General features: G+C 42.4%; 1 protein-coding gene and 1 long non-coding RNA gene across 4 annotated transcripts in view; one reads left to right on the forward strand and one right to left on the reverse strand.

Annotated features, from left to right (window-relative positions):
• Positions 1 to 18,388, forward strand: part of Cyp4b1 (cytochrome P450 family 4 subfamily B member 1) — a 102,668-nt gene that overhangs the window by 22,067 nt on the left and 62,213 nt on the right. The window lies entirely within an intron of this gene.
• On the reverse strand, positions 74 to 3,598 carry LOC126515841 (uncharacterized). Its single transcript, XR_007595932.1, has 2 exons — positions 3,435 to 3,598; positions 74 to 308 (listed from the first exon to the last, which is right to left on the reverse strand). It is a non-coding gene; the product is annotated as an uncharacterized lncRNA (long non-coding RNA).

Raw genomic sequence — 18,388 nt, forward strand, 5'->3', positions numbered from 1 at the left:
TGTATTCTTCCGCATTTTTTCAAGTTTCCTTAGAATCATCATTTTATGTTTTTTTCTTAAGGCATTCCATTGATTTCTTTTGTAGCACTTACTGGAAAGATATTCTTTATTATGTTAGTTGTTTCTTCATTCTTATTGCAGTGTGTGTGGTTGATCATTTGCCTCTGTTGCCTTCATAGGATAGTTTTTTTTTTTTCCTCTTTTCTCTTTTGTCAAGAGACTTTCTTCTGGAGATGTACCCAGGGTGTCATTAGGGTAGTAACATTTGCTTCAGTCCAAGCATTGTAGTCTCCAAAAAGCTTCTTTACCTACAATATAAACATTGATGATACCCGTGTATGTATGTGCGTGTTTCAGTGGCCCAGCCTACAAATATTTTTATTTTGACAGGTCCCCTTAGAAAGTTAAGCTCTCTATAGCTGTGAGGAGAACGCATGCTTTTGTGACTCAGGGTGGGTATGTCACATTTTAGTTTCTGTTGTTTACACCAGATAGGGCAGATTTGATGAACCCAGGAAAGTAAGGCATGAATGACACAGCCCTGGAAGTGAGGATGCTAGTTTGTTTCTGAGAGCCTCAAGGGACGAGGCTGCTGCAAGACTACAAAGTGCATAGTAGTGGAAAAGGCCATATATCAGTGTCTGGGGGCTGTGTGCAGCAGGACCCTCTGGAGGTTTTTCAAGACAGTGTTTCTCTGTGTAGTCCTTGATGTTCTGGAGCTCTCTTTGTAGACCAGGCTGGTCTCATGTAGATCCACTTGCTTGTGCCTCCCAAGTGCTGGCAGTTGAGGTTTATATTACCTTGTCCAGTCTCTGTAAGTTCTGATCAGATAACACAGCAAGCCTGGCAGCAGGAATGTGGTACTCCTCAGTGTCTGTGCTGCCCCCGCATGGCCCCAGGGACAGACCTGACTGGGGTGTTGAGGAAATGAAGAAATGACAAAGACATATATAGAGATGCAGACACACAGGCATAGCTGGCATTCAGTGGACTGGGGTCTCTGGTGGAGAAGCTGAAGTTCCCCTTCACAAGCTCAGTGTGTTTGTTTATATGATTGAACAGAGAGCCAGGGTTTTTTACACAACTCAATCAAGGGGGCAGGTTTAATTAATCATGGTAGTCAAAGATTGTTTAGGTGAGCTTTCTTCATGGAAAAATCAAAAAACCCAAGATAGCTAAAACAATCCTGTACAATAAAGGAACTACCAGAGGTATCACCATCCCAGATTTCAAGCTTTACTATAAGGCTATAATAATAAAAACCTCACAGTACTGGCATAAAAACAATTGGGTGGATCAATGGAATCAAATTGAAGACTCAGAAGTAAATCTACACACCTGTGGACACCTGATTTTTGACAAAGAAGCCAAATTTATACAGGAGAATAAAAGAAAACATCTTCATCACTTCCCAGCCTTTGGCTAAGATTAAGTGAAGAAAACATCTTCAACAAATGGTGCTGGCATAACTGGATGTCGGCATGTGGAAGAATACAAGTAGATCCATACCCGTCACCCTGTACAAAACTTAAGCCCAAATGGATCAAAAACCTCAACATAAATCCAGATACACTGAACCCCACAGAAGAGAAAGTGGGAAAAATTCTTTACTATGCCTTTCCAAAGGCATTGGAATAGGAGACAATTTCCTGAACAGAACACCAATAGAGCAGATACTAAGATGGACAATTAATAAATGGGACCTCATGAAACTGAAAAGCTTCTATAAGGGAAAGAACATTGTCAATAGGACAAACTGCAGCCTACAGAATGAAAAAAGATCTTCACTATCCCCACATCTGTCAGAGACCTGATCTCCAAAAAATGTAAAGAACTCGAGAAACTAGACACCAACAAATCAAATAATCCAATTTTAAAAATGGGGTATAGACCTAAACAGAGAATTCTCAACAGAAGAATCCCAAATGGCTAAAAAAAATGTTTAAAGAAATGTTTTAACATTTAAAGGAATGTTCAGCATCCTTAGCAATCAGGGAAATGCAAATCAAAACAACTCTGAGGTTCCTTCTTATACCTATTAGAATGGCAAAGATCAAAATTACAAGTGACAGCTCATTTTGGAGAGGATATGGAGCAAAGGGAACACTCCTCCATTGATGGGAGGAGTGCAAATTTGTATAGCCACTTGAAAATCAATATGGTGGTTTTTCAGAAAATTGAGAACCGATCTACCTCAGGACCCAGCTAGGACTGGGTCTGAATGACCATGTAATCAAACCAGACTCTGATTGTGGCTGACAATGGGGGCTGACTGAGAAGCCATTGATAATGGCACTGGGACTTGTTTTTACTGGCTTTTTTGGATCCTAGTCTATATGTATGCACAGCTCCTTAAGCCTGGATGTGGGGGGGCGGGGCTTGGACTTCCCACAGGGCAGGGTTCCCTGCCCTCTCTCAAGCAGGGTGGGAGAGGGAGGAGGGGGTGTGGGAGCAGGAGGGGATTGGGAGGCAGGAAGGAAGTGTAAATAATTAAATGGAAAAATAAAAAAATTAAAAAAAAAGAATTGAGGAAGAACTTATTTTGACTACAGATATATTTCTTTGTGGAATAACGTTTTGAGTTGGAGGAAGGGGTAGGAGAATATCATTCATTCTCATGTTTTTATCTAATATAGAACCTGGCACATAAGAATGCTTTAGTAATTTATTTTAAATTTAAAATAGTCATTTTTACTTGGCTATAAAATGTAATTCACTTGAATTTAAGGTATAAAAATGGAATTAAATGCAATGGAAATTACAAAGAATATGACCAAAGCAACGTGTAGTGGCATGTACTTTTTGAGGCTGGGGGATCATGAACACCCGGCAAGCCTAAGAATGTCTCAAGAAATGCCAGCAGCAGCATGTTTCATTACAACTTAAGCTGAGTTAGCCAAGACTCTGTCTTCTATATCAGTGACATGATTTGCTGTGAGTTGCGGGGAGGAGCATTCAACCTCAAGTACATCGATGCTAGACAGCCTATGTTGGAAGAACAACTGGCTTGTAACCTGCTATGTGAAATCTGATCTGCCACCTGAGTAATTCATGAATTCTGAGCCTATGAAGTACAGGCTCAGAAAAACCTGCTTCTGCTTTGTCTTTAAAGCTAACATGGGAAGTAGAAAAAGACAAGATCTCCTGAGTAAATTGGGAGCATGGAAACCTTGGGGTAAGGTTGAAGGGGAGGGGAGAGGCAGGGAGGGGAGCAGAGAAAAATGTAGAGCTCAGTTGTTGAAATTAGGAGCGGCAGGGCTGTGTCCCCAGCACCCCGCCGCCTGCATGGCTAGGTTATGCCCGAAATAATTACACGGAAACTGTATTCTTTCAAACACTGCCTGGCCCGGCTAGGTCCAGTTTCTTATTGGCTAGCTCTTACATATTGTTCTAACCCATTTCTAATATTCTGTGTAGCCCATGAGCTGGCTTACCAGAGAGGATCTTAACCTGCGTCTGTCTGGAGTGGGAGCATCATGGCGACTCTTCCTCTAACCTTCTTTCTCCCAGAATTCTCTTCTGTATACTCCGCCTACCTAATTTTCTATCCAATAAAATGGGCCAAGGCAGTTTCTTTATTAGTAAGAAATCATTCCCACATCACTCAGTAAAAATCAATAAAAAATAAGAAATTAAAAAAGCTAACAGTGAGTCACATCCTGGTGCCGGAGAACTGTCTGTATTCTGTCAATCATATTTTAAATGAATGCTGATTGGCCAGGCAGGAAGTATAGGCAGATCAACCAGCCAGGAAATAGAGGCAGGGCAATAAGAACAGCAGAATTCGGGGAAGGAGAAACCCATTCCTCCCATTCCTACCCAGACCACTGAGAAGCAAGATGTAACCTGCCCGGCTGAGAAAGGTACTGAGCCATGTGGCTAACATAGTTAAGGATAATGGGGTAATATAAGTTATAAGAGCTAAGACAAAGCCTGAGCTAATGGGCCCATCAGTTTATAACCTAATGTAGACTCTCTGTGTGATTTTCTTTGGGACTTTCCGCCTGTGGGAACAGGGCAGGACAGAAACCCCATGAGCAGCTCTTCATGTTACAGATCCCATGGGAGACTTGAGGATTTTACTAGAAGCCATTGGAAAGCCTTCAACTGGTTCAGTAGCTATTTCAAGAGTGTTTTATATTTCACTCACCAGTAACCTTAATAAATGCTATGTGTTTTATATAAAACAGAGGATTTTCTCAGAAACATTTTATTCTCCTCTACTTAAATGCTTTTTGTCTGAAGACAGACCACACAGCCTCTACATGTAATGTCAAGGTATATATATTATCTGTCAAGGTTTGAACAACTTGGTCAATTACAAGAGGAATGTGCACATTGGCACCGAGTCTCTGATTGAGTAGAAGAGACTGCACAGGTGGAGTCCATGGATTTGGAATAAACTTTTCCTTTAAAAGATTTTCTGTAACACCTCAAGTCTCTGGCTGGACAGTTGTCCAGGGCTGACATCCAAGCAAACCTAGCACTTTCCACAGTGATTCTCAGGAAGGGTGCTTGGCCTGACTGAAGTATGGGAAAAGGCATGACACATCACATAAGAACCCTGGAACTTGAAACGCTGGACACCCGATGTTAAAATCACAGGAAAAAAGATCAACTTAGCCATGCCCCTAACATATGAGAACATGTGCATGTCTGTAGCATACACTGACAGAGAAATTTGGCTGGCGAGTGGGAGAAGCAATGAGTCAAGGTCTTCACCGTGTCTCCTGCAATGCTTTCCTCCTTATGCATACAGACACATTCCCAAGAAGCTTTCCCCGTATCCACCAATAGAATACACCTGGAGATGTCATGTATGCATGGGGTCAAAAACATCCAGGTAGGCTGCAACTTTCCCCACAGTATACATCAGTGTACACAGGATGTCTCACCTTGCTCCTCCTGAGAAGGGCAGGAATGAATGGCTGTGTCGGGAAGAATCTGGTGCAAACCTGGAAGGGTCAAACACCTGTAGGGATATGACACCTTTGTCAGGACAGGCAGAGGTTATATGGCTGCTTTCATCCCACCAGGGGACACGGTTCTAGAGGTGGGGACAGCAGGGTTTGTCTGGAGGGATCTCCCCCTGCCTTCCTGTGGAATCTCCTACCTCTGGGTTTGGCCACACCTTCGGGTTGTGGTGGAGAGCATAAATGGAGAGTGTGACTGAGATACCTGTGGGACAGAAAGGAATAGGGGAGATGGTGGGTTATACCCAGCATGTGAACCTTGGTTCCCGAGGCAGTAGGGGACACGCCTGCACAAAAGGTCTTGCGAATAAACATCACTACTTGTAGATGTGGGTTACTTGGAAATGAACTTGAGGTACAAATTAGGAGTATAAAAAAGATGTTAAAGAAAGAGAAACAAGATAGACATAAACCCAAGTTTTGGGAGTGAATCAGCTTAGAACTTAGGTTTGATGAAGGACTTCTGCAAAGATGCCCAAGAATTCCGTCCCCAATATCGGCCCCCTGTTGTTTTAGTATGGTTTTTCAGGATTGTTAATATTATTTCAGAGAGGGGTTATAGCTCATCAGCAAAGTAGTATGTGGATCATGTCTTATTTATCCTACGATACCAGAAGTCAGGTAACAATTAGAGATTTCAAAGCTCAAACCAATGTGCATTTGAAGTGTGCTTTTCAGACCTGGAACAATTTACATTACTTATCTTAATTTGATTAAATAGCAAAGAAATATAATGACTTTTGGCTAAAGGCTTGAAATTTCAATGCTGAGTGCTGCTGGCCATGTTCTGGGTTTTTGTCTGGGAGAATCGTTGTTAGGGTGTGCAGGGCAATGGCCTGGTACTACAGTCTTCAGGAACTCAACAGCCTTGGACTAGTTACAAAGACAACAGCACAAATCTTTTCAGAATGATATACTCTTACCTGATCGCCCTAGAATCACCTTCGTGTAGTCAGGGTCATAGACAGTAAGATAAGCTTGGCTCCCCCAGAACCAGTGAGGAAAGACGCTTGGGAAGTTCTCCACAACCTTCATAATCAGCTGTAGCTCCTGATCACCCCGCACCTGCTGTTGAGGGAATGATGGAGCATTGGACTCTAGTTTAGTTTTTTTGGGGGGGCTGGAGACAAGTGCCGAACAAGCATAGGAACATAGCTCTCTACTTTTCAGAAGCATTAAGGATTTATAGTAGTTTCACGGACTATCTGTGCTATCACTGAGAGCTCTGCTACACCAGGCACACAGGGGGATTGGTCCTTAGCTGGAAATGACAGTGCTGCTGGGTGAATCCTCAGCTCTGCACACAAGTACCGCATCTCCGTGTCCTTCTAAGAGCATTCATTGCACAATCCTTTGTTGAATGCTTCCTCATGTATCCTCCTACTTGACTCTGGTCCTTATTTCCTGGGTGACAGTGCAAGGAGTCAATACCTTCAATTCCTAATATACAGGGTGCTGCACCATCTCCTTCCTGGGAGATCTCAGACATGTGTGCCTGGTTCTTGAACTGAGCACTGTGGTGTAGGGAAGTGATGGTGTGTTTATGATAATTGCTTAGAGTGTGGGCTGTGAAGGAGAATAGAGAACTAAACAGACCCTGAGGGAATTCTAACATCGGTGCCCTCATGTGAGGCCACTACACAGCCTTATTCCTTCCCGTGCCATGACTTCAGGATTTTAGTCATAATCTTTCCATCCTGAAAATTCTCTTGCAATGAGGGGAAATCATCTGGGCCAGCTACCCACTCATCCCAGCAGTGTGGACTCTTCCTGTGCCTGACAGCTCCTGAGATGGTGCCATTGCCACACCAAGAACCCCACAGGGCCAGGCTTCCATCTCACTGACTTCTGTGTTCCCAGCAAGGCCTGAGCTAGGAGAGAATAACCGTGAATGATTATGCAAGGAACCTCCTAGAAGCTGTTTGAGAACAGCAGAGGCTGTTGAAGAAGAGGAGACTAGGTAGGCCCAACCACAGCCTTCATGTGCAGGGCTCTCAGTACAGAGATGGCTACAGCCAGACAAGTTGAGCTACAGTAATGCTGGAATGAGTCTCAACCTGAGCTCTGTGTCTCACGAAGTACTTGGACTTCCTATACTTCTTTGTCCTGTGAACTTGATGCCCAGTCTCTGAGATCTCCATCCTTCCTGCACCTCCATCCTCCCTGTACCTCCATCCTCTCTGCCTCACCATACTCACTGCACCTCCATCCTCCCTGCACCTCCATCCTCTCTGTACCTCCATCCTCCCTGGTCTTCCTCCCACCCTTCCCTTTCCATACCTTGTGTCCAAAGAACCAGTGGAGGGGTGGGGATGGGAACTGCTGGAAAGCCTTGAGTAGCCATTGCCTGCGTAGGTAGAACTGGACCGCTTTGAACAGCAGCAGAAGCAAGCCAAGCACAGAGGCCACTTGCAGGAAGCCAGAGATGCTGCCTGTGAGTCTGGTGGGGCTCAGAGCAGAGACACTCATGGTGCAGCCACTCCTGGGTCACAGACTGCCCTCAGTCTCATGAATCCTCCCACCTCCTGTATAAATCCTTTAGGACTGCCTGTCTCTCAGTGGGAGGGAGAAAGGCAAAGGCAGACAGAGTTTGCTCTCACAGTGCAGATGTTCAGTTAAGGTGAATGATTTCCCTTGAGAGGCAGAAAAATGATTTGTCAGCTGCCAGTGGTCAAGGGCCAGACCTGCAGCCACCCTTCTCTCTTTGTGTTAGTCAAAAACATTTATATATTTGCTATTTTATTTTTCTTTTCACCATATATTTCTGTAAACATTTATAGTGTAATGTGTGATATTTCAACATATGGATACTGTACATATTAGGTAGGCATAGTAATTATCATTTCTTTCAATATTCATCCATTCATTTTTATCCAAAATTTTATTTATAGTTTTTAAAATTCAAACAATATCATCATATAAATTAATCACCTTGCTGAAGTGGTGTATGTTATGGGGTCACTATAGTCTGGGTCTTTCCCCAGGCTTCTTGTCTTAATTCTTGTTGCTCTTGGGAGTTCCTTGAGTTAACACAGCAAACCCAGCATCTACATAGTTCCTTCTGAATTGTCCATGTTAGGTGGATTGTGAGTGGTTGCTAGTTCAGACTGCAGAGCATCTAGGCACTGCTGCCCTTCTCCCTCTAGGCCTCATGGGCAGTCCATGCCTTGTGATGCCAAAGACTGGTGAATGTCTTCCATCATTTCTGGGCCATTCATCTGCTGCGTGAAAGGGGTTGAACCTCCTAAATGGATGCTGAGCGCATCTTCCAGCTTCAGTTTCTTTTGACTGGATAAATATGAGCATTACCTCAAGGGATTTCCCCTGAACATGTTAACAAGCAAATACACACACTTTTTTTTTGCTATGTTAACCTTTATGTCTTCCAGCGTCTTCCACACCATCTTATGAAGTTTTGTGGACAGCATATAGTTGAATTTGACTTTTAAAATCTATTCAGCCAACATAATTCTTTGAATTGGATAATCTCTTTCTGAAAATTTTCTGTTCTGGACTCTAACGCCAGTCTACTACAGCCTTGCTTGTATGTGACTTGTCTTATGTCTTTTGTTTTGAGAATTTCTTTCCTTGGACTTTTAAGAGCTTGAAAATAGCTTAACTTTGACAAGACTATATCAGTTTAATCTAAACAGAATCCTTTGAATTTATTGCACTTAGAAGCTCATGCATTTCTCAATATTAGGTAGACTTTTAGATATTATTTAACTAACCATATTTATTTGTATGTGTGTTGCACACGAATGTCATCATATGTGTGTAGGTCAGAGCACAACTTACAGGAGTCACGTCTCTCCTTCTATCAGGTGAGTTCCAGGGACAGGACTCATGGCATCAACTTGAAAGCAGGAACCACTAAGCCATCTTACCAGCGCTCATGCAGTAGGTTTCTTTTCATTCTGTAACTTCTACACTGTCTGCATTTTTGCTTAGAGTGTCTTGTTCACCTTTTATACTTTATTCATTGCCTTTTCCTATTCTTTCTCTTTGTTTTGTCTAGTTTAGTTATTTGTCTAGCCTGTGTTTAAGCCCTGAATTCGTCCTTCTGCATGATGCAATCTGGTATTGCAACTCTCAGTGGTATTTTTATTTCATTTATTGAGTTCTCTGTGGTATCTCTTTGATTCTTTTCTTTTTAGGTTTTTCAAGACAGGGTTTCTCTGTAGCTTTGGTGCCTGTCCTGGAACTAGCTCTTGTAGACTAGGCTGGCCTTGAACTCACAGAGATCTGCCTACCTCTGCCTCCCGAGTGTTGGGATTAAAGGCGTGCGCCATGACCACTTGGCATCTTTTTTCTTTTTCCGTTTTAAAAAAAATGTTTTTTATTTTATATATGAACCGCAGTTCCCCTCACTTCCCTTCTCCTACTGCCCAACTTGCCTCTCATTCTACCCTCATCCACTTCTCAGAGGGGGTAAGGCCTCCCTTAGGGAGTCAAGAAGTCTGGCATACCAAGTTGAGGCTGGACCAAGTTCCTCACCCAGTATCCAGGGTGTTTTGTTCTTTTTATGATATGTTATCTCTTTTTTATTTTAATTTTATTTTTTTAAAAAGAAAACAAATTATTCTTTTTCATTATACATACCCAATCCAAGTTCCCACTCCCTACCCTCCTCCCATACCCTCCACTTACCCTCACAGCCCCCGTATCCACTCCTTAAAGTGGGTAAGGATCATTGCTTTGGGGAACACCCAAGGTCCTCCCTACTGTATCTAGACTGAGCAAGGTATCCTCACAAAGAGAATAGGTTCCCAAAAAGCCAGTACAAACAGTAGGGATAAATTCTGGTACCAATTCCAGTGGCCCCTCAGTCTGCCCCAGCCATTCAATTATTGTCAGACACATTCAGAGGGACTAGTTTGGCCCTATGCTTATTCCTTCCCAGTCCAGCTGATGTTAGTGAGCTCCCATTAGCTCAGGTAGACTGTTTCAGTGGGTGTACCCATCATGGTCTTGACCTCCCTGCTCATATTCTCATTTCTTCCACTCTTCAAATGGACTTTGGGAGCTCAGGCCAGTGCTCCAATGTGGGTCTCTGCCTCTGTTTACATCAGTTCCTAGATGTATGTTCTATGGTGATATTTAAGATATTCAACAGTCTGACTCCAGGGCAAGGCCAGTTTGGGCACCCTCTACTCTATTGCTTAGGGTCTTAGCTGTGGTCATCCTTGTGGATTGCTGGGAATTCCTCTAGAGTCAGGTTTCTTGCTAACCCCACAATGGCTCCCTCAATCAAGATATCTCTTTCCTTGCTCTCATATCTGTCCTTTCTCCTTCTCGACTATCTCATTTCCTCAAGTTCTCCTAGGCCCTCTGCTTCTCCCCTCCTATCCCCCCTTCTTCCCTGTCTTCTCTCTCCACCCCTATGTTCCCAATTGTGTAAGGTGATCTTGTCTTTTAAGATTTTTAGGTGGATCTATGTATTTTTTTTCTAGGGCTCACTTTGTTACTTGGCTTATCTAGGATCATGAACTACAGGCTCAGTATCCTTTGTTTATAGCTAATACCAACTTATGAGTGAGTACATACTATATTCATCTTTTTGCATCTGGGTTACCTCACTCTGGATGGTGTTTTCTAGTTTTATTCATTTGCATGCAAAATTTAAGATGTCATTTTTTTTCCCACTGAGTTGTACTCTAATGTGCAAATGTGCCACATTTTCTTTATCCATTCTTCGGTTGAGGGGCATCTAGGTTGTTTCCAGGGTCTGGCTATTAAAAATAATGCTGATAGGAACATAGTTGAACAAATATCTTATAGTATGATTGAGCATCTTTATTTCTTTTTATATTTTCTCAAGTGATGGAATTTTTGTTTGTTTTTAATAAAGTCTGTATTCTTTCATATCTTTTCAAGTTTCTTTAGAATCATCATTTTATGTTTTTTAATTAATTAATTTATTTATTTATTAAAGATTTCTGCCTCCTCCCCGCCACCGCCTCCCATTTCCATCCCCCTCCCCCAATCAAGACCCCCTCCTTCGTCAGCCCAAAGCGCAATCAGGGTTCCCTGCCCTGTGGGAAGTCCAAGGAACACCCACCTCCATCCAGGTCTAGTAAGGTGAGCATCCAAACTGCCTATGCTCCCACAAAGCCAGTACGTGCAGTAGGATCAAAACCCAGTGCCATTGTTCTTGAGTTCTCAGTAGTCCTCATTGTCTGCTATGTTTAGCGAGTCCGGTTTTATCCCAAGCTTTTTCAGACCCAGGCCAGCTGGCCTTGGTGAGTTCCCGATAGAACATCCCTATTGTCTCAGTGTGTGGGTGCACCCCTCACGATCCTGAGTTCCTTGCTCGTGCTCTCTCTCCTTCTGCTCCTGATTTGGACCTTGGGATTTCAGTCTGGTGCTCCAGTGTGGGTCTCTGTCTCTGTCTTCTTTCATCTCCTGATGAAGGTTAATATTCAGGAGGATGTCTATATGTTTTTCTTTGGGTTCACCTTCTTATTTAGCTTCTCTAGGATCACAAATTATAGGCTCAATGTCCTTTATTTATGGCTAGAAACCAAATATGAGTGAGTACATCCCATGTTCCTCTTTTTGGGTCTGGCTTACCTCACTCAGGATAGTGTTTTCTATTTCCATCCATTTGCATGCAAAGTTCAAGAAGTCATTGTTTTTTACTGCTGAGTAGTACTCTAATATGTATATATTCCATACTTTCTTCATACATTCTTCCCCTGAGGGGCATCTAGGTTGTTTCCAGGTCCTGGCTATTACAACCAATGCTGCTATGAACATAGTAGAGCATATACTTTTGTTGTATGATAGGGCATCTCTTGGGTATATTCCTAAGAGTGGTATTGCTGGGTCCAGGGTTAGTGCAACCACTTTGGAAAGCAGTGTGGCAGTTTCTCAGGAAATTCGGGATCATTTTATGTTTTTCTTAGGCATTTCATTGATTTTTTTCATAACACTTACTGGAAAGATATTTTTTATTATGCTAACTGTGTCTTCATTCTTACTGCTTTGTGTTTGGTTGATTACTTGCCTCTGTTTCTTTTGTAGGATGGTTTTCTTCTTTTTTCTTCTTCTTCAAGAGTCTTTCTTCTGGAGATGCACCCAGGATGTCAGTATGGTAGTAACACTGGTTTTAGTTCAAACATTGTAGTCTCCAAGAAGCTTCTTCACCTACAATATCAACATTAAGGATACCTGTGTATGAGCGTGTTTCAGTGGTCTAACGCTCAAGTATTTGTGTTTTTATATTTTTCCTGACAGGTCCCTTTAGGAAGTTAGCCTCTCCATTGCTATGAGGACAACGCCTGCTTTTGTGACTCAGAGTGGGTAGGTCACATTTTAGTTTCTGTTGTTCACTCCAGGTTGGGCTGATTTGATGAACCAAGGAAAGCAAGGCATGAATGACACAGCCCTGGAAGGGAGGATGCTGGTTCATTTCTTAGAGCCTCAAAGGACGAGGCCTCGGAAAGATCACAAAGGCACATCATGGGGTGCATAGTAGTGAAAAAGACTATGTACCAGTATCTGGGGGCTGTGTGCAGCAGGACCCTCTGGAGGTTTTTCAGGACAGGGTTTCTCTGTGTAGTCCTTGATGTTCTGGAGCTCTCTTTGTAGACCAGGCTGGTCTCATGTAGATCCACTTGCCTCTGCCTCCCCAGCTCTGGCAGTCAAGGTTTACATTACCTTGTCCAATCTCTGTAAGTTCTGATCAGACAACACAGCAAGCCTGGCAGCAGGAATGTGGTACTCCTCAGTGTCTGTGCTATCCCTGCATGGCCCCAGGGACAGACCAGACTGTGATGTTGAGGGAATAAAGAAATGACAAAGACATATACAGAGACACAGACACACAGGCATAGCTGGGATTCAGTGGACTGGGCTCTCTGGTGGAGAAGCTGAAGTTCCCCTTCACAAGCTCAGTGTGTTTGTTTATATGGTTGAACAGAGAGCCCGGGTTTTTACATAATCAAGGGGGAAGGTTTAATTAATCATGGTAGTCAAAGATTGTTTAGGTGAGCTTTCTTCATGCTCTCCAGGGGAGAAAGACATGATGGATGCTTTCTGCACACACTACCAATATCTGTACATGGACCAGAGGAGGCTTTGCTGTTCCTCTGAGCCTCACCTCAGGAAAGTGAAGCTTTGCCGTTTTCCTACAGCTTTGAGGCCAGGCTCCTTGACATGGCCATGTCAACAACACACATTCACTCAAGGTTTCATCTATTCAGGGCCTTTTCCACTCCCCACAATTGTCTGAGGACCACGCAGGGCTAAGGTATAATAGCAGGCTCATCGAGGAGACCAGTTAATGGTCACTGGCTGCATACTCTTTCTTCATGGGGACTTTACTCACTGAATTGATCAGGGCTGACTTCCCAGGTACTCCTAGGGATTCTCGTGGGAAGAAAAGGCCTCTATGCTTTTTCCTATGGCCTTGGTAGGGCAGACTGCTTTGTGGAAATTTAGGAAGTTGATTTGTGCTGATTGGTTACATCATGGGATTCTGGGGCAAGTGATGGAGCTCAAGATGGTGTCCTGCAGGAGAAGTCTGAGTGATGGCTGTGTCCGAGTTAATGCTGTAGTGTGAGATTACCTGAGAGCACTGCAAACTGGGCTCTGGCTTCTCTAAGAGCAAGTGTTTTAGATGCTTGTGTGTTGGACAGGAACTGCTCAATTCATTCACTTTGGCGTGAAGCTTATGTTTGATCTCATGTAGATATTGTGTCCTCCTGTGTCCTCCATCATTTCCCTATTTTTTTCTTTTTGGTCTTTCAAGAAATGGTTTGGAGCCTGTCCTGGAACTAGCTCTTGTAGACCAGGCTGTCCTTGAACTCACAGAGATCTGCCTCACTCTGCCTCCCGAGTGCTGGGATTAAAGGTGTGCGCCACCACCACTCTGCTTCCTTCATTACAAGGACATCTTGGGTCTCTGGGCTCTGCGATGTTTGTTTCTACCTTCATGCTCTATTCCTGTGGAATAGAGCTTGATTTACTTGGCTTTGGCCTTGTTAAAAGCATGGCAAATACATCTACTCAGATGCTTTTCTGTTTTGCTGGTGACTTTCCCCTGAACTCTTAACTGTGTGCCAGGCAGGGTGGAAGGGAGTGCACACATAACAAGAAAAAGAGACACCAACCTTGGCTTAAAAGACTTCAGTCTAGTTTATCAGATGTTTAGTAAGTATGGGTTGTTCACCCTTGTCCTTATTTTAATGATGAGAAACTGATAACAGAGAGGCAACATGCTACTGTAAAAAGGAAATCAATCACTGAGAGTCTATGGTGAGGTCACCTTCCCTATTGGACTACAAGACTCCCTCCCCAGAAGCTCCTGACATGCTCCCAATTGTTTTCTCCTCTGTCTTCTCTAATATCAAGGGGTGTATTTCTCAATCCACAGGACCAAAGGTCCTTTCTTTCTGTCCTAAATCCCATGCTCTGTTAAAAACTAGAGCAAAGGGGAATGCAACAATTTACCCTTCCATCGCACTGAACTTTATCCTAGTTTCATGACTGCTCTTGGTATTTACATGGTGCTCTTCCCCTCTGACCTCGGACTGTTGGATGGTGACCTTTTCACTGTTTTGCTTCAGAACCTATTTTTTTTTAACCCCTAAAATGAGGGAATAGATGAAAGAGTTTTGGAGTTTGAACTTGACTCTCATTACAGTTGTTTCTTTTTTCTTTAAAATTATTTAAGAGTCTTTGAGAATTTTATATAATGTGATTTGGTCATATTTATCCCCTCTCCCAGTTCTTCCCAGTTCTGTGCCCCACTTCCCTAATACTCCTCTCTGTGTCTTCTCCCACCCGAAACCTGTCAAGTTCAGTTTGTGCTGCCCATGTACTCCTGGGTGCGTGTCTATTCACCGCAGCATGGTTGATCTATCAGGGTTTGACCCTGTTCTCTACACCTTTGCCAGAATTTGTTGTCAATTGTTTTCTTGATCTTAATAATTCTGTTTGGCATTAGATGAGTCTCAAAGTTTGCATTTCCCTAATTGTTTGGAGTGTTGAATACTCTTAAAAGAGATTTTCTAGAAGTTTTATTTCTTCTTTTGAGAACTCACCTTTGAGGTCCATAGCCTATTTTTGAATTATTTTTTAGAGTATAATTATACCATTTTCCTCCTTTCTTTCCCTTTTTGTCCTTTTCAATAATCCCCTTTCTCTCTTTCAAATTCATTTCTTCTTTTCCTTCATATGTTTATACACACATACATACTACATTTATATGTATATGCATGCATGTGTGCGATCCTAAATACATAAATCACACCTAATCAGTCTATTTAATGTCACTTGTATGAATGTTCAGGGGCTGACTGCTTGGTATTGGATACTTTGTTGGTGTGCTCTTCCCTGTTCTCAGATTCCATAGCTGCCTGTAGTTCTGTATATAGTATTGAGTTCTCATAGCTTCTCCCTTCCATTTTAAGCAAGTTGTTTATGATCCTTGGAGGAAAACTTACTACTTTCAATTTTCTAAATCAATGTAATTTCTAACTGTATTGTAAATACTTATAGCCATAGACAAATTTCACTTCATCTTTATCAAATTTCTTCCCTTTTCTATTCCCATTCCTTCTCTTTCTTTTGTTTTTCTCTTTCATTCTTTTCTCCTCCTCATCCTTCTATTGTTTTTCTTTTTCTCCTCCTTGTCGTCTTCTTCTCCAACAGACAGATACTCTGCTAAAATATTGAGAAAAGTAATTGTGGGGTTCTTAGCCCCCATTAGTATATAAACAACTAACCTACAAACCTAAGTCTTAGGGAACCTCACAGAAGTGGTCATGGAGAAAACAGTGTAAGAGTCAGAAGACCAGATGCCTGCTGTTAGGGCGTTTCTGCTAGATATGTCGGAAAAGTTGTATCTATGAAATCTCAACAATACAGTTACCTAAACACAATCTGCAAAATTACACCACCCGTCTATATGTCAACATGGATGTGGAAAATGTTACAAGGATTCATCACTAGCTGAAGTGCTTGAGGCTTTGTGTGCAGACCATTGGGCCCAACAACCAGTCTCACAGTGTATGAGTAAACCTTCCTCTGGTGCAGGAGAATTGTCTGTATTTTGTCAATCAAATTTTAAATAAATGCTGATTGGTCAGGCAGGAAGTATAGGCGGGTCAACCAGACAGGAATTAGAGGTAGGGTAATGAGAACAGGAGAATGCTGGGAAGGAGGAAGCCCATTCCTCTCCACTCCTGCTCAGACCATGGAAGAAGCAGGACGTGACCTACCCTGCTGAAAAAGGTACTGAGCCATGTGGCTGACATAGATAAGAATAATGGGTTAATATAAATTATAAGAGTTAACAAGAAGCCTGAGCTAAGAGGCCAATCAGTTTATAATCTTATGTAGACTCTCTGTGTGATTTTCTTTGGGGGCTTATCAGCTGTGGGAACTGGGCAGGACAAAAACCCCAAACAGCAGGCCCTCATATTAAATTCCTCTGTGCCCACACCTCCACTTTCTCTTTTGTAAAGTAGGGCCAGTTGTATAAAGAGAGTACAAAGTTTATTTTTCTAGATTTCAGGATGGTTTTATCATTTAATCTTTCTGTGGATTGAAGTAGTAAGAACTATTATTCTGTCTTCCAAAAGAATACAATATGGTATTCCTTTGAAGCAGTGATTTTGATAGTTGGGCTTTCTTTTTGACCATTAGTGCAGTAGGACCCAGGCACAGCAAATCACAGTTGCTGTATTGTTCTCAGGGAAGGGGTTCTTTTAACTTGAAAATTTTCTTTTTCTTCTGTCAAATTGGCCGGGTGGTAGTGGTGCATGCCTTTACGTTTTTAATCCCAGCACTGGGGAGGCAGAGGCAGGCAGATCTCTGTGAGTTTGAGGCCAGCCTGATCTACAAGAGCTAGCTAGTTCCAGGACGGGCTCCAAAAGCTACAGAGAAATCCTGTCTAAAAAACGCAAAAACCAAACCAAAACAACAACAAAAACAACCATATCAAATCATTCTACTGTGGTGTTAATTAACAAGTACATTTTAACTATGTGCGTAAAAATGAAAACAGAGTGGGAAAGATGTTTTTCATAGTTGTCAGAATTAAAAAGAGTGAACAATTGTCAGGGTTTTCACGCATCCTGTGCCGACTCTGACTGCACCCTGGACAACTCCAGGAGATGATTCACGTAGACTACGATGCAGCACATGTCCACTCTGTGTTGTGGCTTCATAAAAATGTTCAGACCTGAGCCTGACATGCAGTAGGCATCAAATGAAGGTTATCTCATTATTATTCATAGCATAATAAATTCCTGAGAGCTAGTCCATTGGGAGTCAAAAGGCTACAATAAACAACTGCTGCCTATCTGACTTCATGGTGCCCTGGGTTCATTGTTCTTGTTTCTATTCCACAGATGTCTGAGTTAGACACTGTTCTCACTACCTGGCTACTGGAGCTGTTGATCATTATGTTTAAAATACTGTGAATGTGACCGAGATCTCAGTGTCACTGTCAGTGCACAGACAGAGGCTAGTGTCCCAGATTGGGGACATCAGAAGATTAAGGCTTAATGTGGAGGTGATCCTGACTGCCTCATGACCCCTTGTCATCAGCCTCTTCTGCTCACAGGCAGCCTGATCTCCATGCACATTTATGCCCTCCACAGTGCTGTGTGGCCTGATCCAGAGGTACTACCTCTCTGGGCTTGGAGGGTGTGGGCCAGGATTTGGTGATTGTAGACAGAGTCTGTTCATTTGTTTGTTGGCTTCCCAGAACCGAATAATAACACAGAAACTATATTAATCACAACACTGTTTGGCCAATAGCTTAGGCTTCTTGCTAACTAACTCTTACATCTTAAATTAACCTTTTTCTTTTAATCAGTGTATTGTCATGAGGCTACGGCCTACCTAAGGTTCTGGCTGGTGCTGGCATCTTTCTCCTTCTGCAGCTACATGGCATCACTTTGACTCCACCTACTTTCTCTCTGTATCTCGGTTTAGATTTCCTGGCTGACTTTCTACTAAGCCATTGCTTGAAACAACTTCTTTAATAACCAATGATAATAAAACATATTCATAGCATTCAGAGGGGGATCCCACATCATCACCCCTTTTCTGTCTCAAATAAAAAGGAAGTTTTTTTCCCTCTTTTTATTTATTTTATTATTAATTAAAGATTTCTGTCTCTTCCCCATGGGGCGAACTAAGGACTTGAACACCCTAACACAGAAGAAGTGGAAAAAATTCACTTTATGAAAGCAATAGAGTCCCTTAAACAACATGTAAAAAACACCCTTATAGAAATGGATGAGAAGTATAACAAAAAGGAAGTTTTAACTTTAATGTAGTAAAATTACATTTTTAGGATGATATAGCATTTTTATTTATTTATTTATTTATTTATTTATTAAAGATTTCTGTCTCTTCCCCACCGCCGCCTCCCCTTTCCCTCCCCCTCCCCCAAT

This window comes from Alexandromys fortis, unplaced genomic scaffold, assembly GCF_014885135.2.
Source record: "Alexandromys fortis isolate MF-2015 unplaced genomic scaffold, M_Fortis_MF-2015_v1.1 scaffold_157, whole genome shotgun sequence".
In the NCBI taxonomy this organism is placed as follows: domain Eukaryota; kingdom Metazoa; phylum Chordata; class Mammalia; order Rodentia; family Cricetidae; genus Alexandromys; species Alexandromys fortis.